General features: G+C 34.8%; 1 protein-coding gene across 1 annotated transcript in view; it reads left to right on the top strand.

Annotated features, from left to right (window-relative positions):
- Window positions 1–2,781, top strand: part of LOC103256128 (transient receptor potential cation channel subfamily M member 3-like) — a gene marked incomplete at its 3' end in the record, with an annotated part of 55,535 nt that overhangs the window by 16,643 nt on the left and 36,111 nt on the right. The window lies entirely within an intron of this gene.

Below are 2,781 nucleotides of genomic sequence, written 5' to 3'. Positions count from 1 at the left end.
TAATTTTGTCCTTCTTTATGGCTGTGTAATATTTCATCATGTATATGTACCACATTTTTTTAATCCAGTCCTCTTTCGTTAGGCAACACAGTTAGTTCCATATATTGCAATTGTGAATAATGCTGCAACAATACAGGAATTAATATGGAAACATAAATGACCATGAACAGCCAAAACAATCCTCAGCAAAAAAACAAAGCAGGAATTTTGTTTTTTCTTAACATATAGAGTTCAGAATGCTGATTGCTGCCACCCAAATTTGTACGCTGTTGTCTTGTCACTTTCTACTATAAATTGGACATTATTGTCACTTTGTATTATACTTCCAATTTTTAAATTTCTTGTATTATTATTGTTGTTGTTGTTGTTTAGTGACAGGGTCTGGTCTCACTTTGTCATCTAGACTGGAGTGCAGTGCAATGGTCATAGATCACTGCAGCCTCAAACTCCTGGGCTCAGGAGATCTTCCCACATCTGTCTTCCAAGTAGCAAGGACTACAGGCATGCACCACTATGCCCAGATAATTTTTTTTTTTACTTTATTTTTTGTAGAGACTAGGCCTCACTATGTGACCCAAGCTGGTCTTGAACTCTTGATCTCAAGCAATCTTCTCTTCTTGGCCTCCCAAAGGACTGGGATTACAGGCATGAACCACCATGCCTGACCCTATACAACCAACAAGATTTACCAGATCTTTACTAATATTGTTGTTTACCATCCTACCTTACAATCCAAATAATCCATTTTGGATCATTTTAGTTCTGCCTATTGTATATATATGCTTTAAAATTTCCTTCAGTGAAGTCTGCTAGATGTAAACTCTCAGTTTTGGCGGTTTGAAAATGTCTATAATTTGCTCTCATTTTTTAAAGATATTTTACTGAATATAGAATTCTGTACTGACAGATAATTTCTTTTGACACATTGATGGTTCCAGCTTCTGGCATCCATTGTTACTGTTGAAAGATAGACCTTCAATCTAACAACTGTTTCTTTGTAGGTGATGCATTTTTTCTACCTAATTGTGAGGGACTTTTTCTCCTCCCTTCAAGTGTTGTCTATGATATGTCTGTGAGTGGTTTTTTTGTTGTTTTTTTTTAATTCTGCTGAGATTCATTGAACTTCCTGGATCTGAGAATTGATATCTTTCATAATTCTGAGAAATAGCCACCCAGTATTTATACAAGTATGACCTCTTTTCCATTATCTTTTATTTCTATCCAGAATTCTAAGTTCTCCATCTTTTTCTTTTGTGTTTTCAAATCTTTGTTTTTCTAGAGTGCAGCTTATTTATCTTCAGAATCTATTGTCAGTTTGTCTGATGTGTAATTTAATTTATCCACATAATTTTTATTTAAATGATTATATTTTACTTCCTAGAAGTTCTGTTTGTTTTCAAATGTATGTGGTCATTTTTTATATTCTGAATCTGACCATTTCAATGTCTTTGAAGACCATCTTCTGCTCCCTGTTGTTCCTGTTGGTTCTCATTCATGTTGCTTTATTTTCTTGCATAATTTGTGACTTTAATTTTTTTTTTTTTTTTGCTATGAAATACTTATTTACTTATGGGAATTATCTCAGACATGGATTGATGATACATCCCTCCACAGAGGATCTGCCCATTTGCGGTCTGCCAGTTCTCTAGCGTCATTATCCAATAACCAGTCAGAACTTAACATTAAACACTGCTTGTTATTTCTCAAACCACATTGCTGATAATGTGAATATGTACCAAAACTTGTGTGGGATCTGCGTGTGTTTAAAAATAACGACAGGGAAAATGTTTTCCCCATCCATCCAGGGTCAAGGTTGAAGTAGACAAGTTTCTTTGCTGTCTTCTTCTGTACATCAAGCTTATTTTTTCTCCTTATACATGATAGTAGAGCCTTTTGAAGTATCCCAGCTTTATGTAGGGTCACCCATTAATCTCACACCTGTTCCCACCAAGATGCTCAAGGTCTTAAGGGCTTTAGAAGAGACCCTCAGGGCCTGTTTGGTGTGCTCCCTAACCTTCTGAAATTCTAAGCTCCTCCTTTACTTAGGAGTCTGAATATTCCCTTTATTCATGCCAACCCAGCAAACTATTTCAAAAGGCTTTTTATACTTGTCCACTATTTCAGTTGTTTCCAGCTAGAAATTGAAGTCTTTGTATAATGAAATTGAGACCTAAATGAGTGTCTATATATGATTATATAGCTGTTTAGTGCTGTATTGGTAGTATTTCATTTACGTATACTTATCGTAACTTTATTTACAATTGCATCTAGTAATACTTTAATATCTGCTATATGCTTCAATTATTCAACTATTCTGCAAGAATAATTTTCTGGTCATTTATCACTTGTCTTCTTTAAAAGATAAAGAAAACATTTGGTATGCAGTTATTTTATAGATAAATATAATTTGCTTTACCTTATATTAAAAATCCTAGTTACATTATTATAGAAGCTCTCTACCCCTCTCAAAATAATGGGTTCATAGAAATAATTGTACCTGCATCCAGTTGATACAAAGGGATATTAGAAATATTTTAAATGCTGCCCAAATGTAAGGGATAGTAAAATACAAACAGGATTTCCTTTGAACAAATAATTTTCTCTAGGAAAAGTTGTACTTGTACTGCATTTTACAAAATCAAATAATTTTAAAGTTAATTGTCACAATTTTAAGAAAGCCTTAGCCGGGCTCGGTGGCTCAGCCTGTAATCCCGTGCCTTTGGGAGGCTAAGGTGAGTGGATTGCCTGAGCCCGCGGGTTCGAGACCCACCTGGGCAGCGA

This window comes from Carlito syrichta, unplaced genomic scaffold, assembly GCF_000164805.1.
Source record: "Carlito syrichta isolate Samal-C Ts95f unplaced genomic scaffold, Tarsius_syrichta-2.0.1 Scaffold288958, whole genome shotgun sequence".
NCBI lineage: Eukaryota > Metazoa > Chordata > Mammalia > Primates > Tarsiidae > Carlito > Carlito syrichta.
This window is presented reverse-complemented; position numbering and strand designations above follow the sequence as displayed.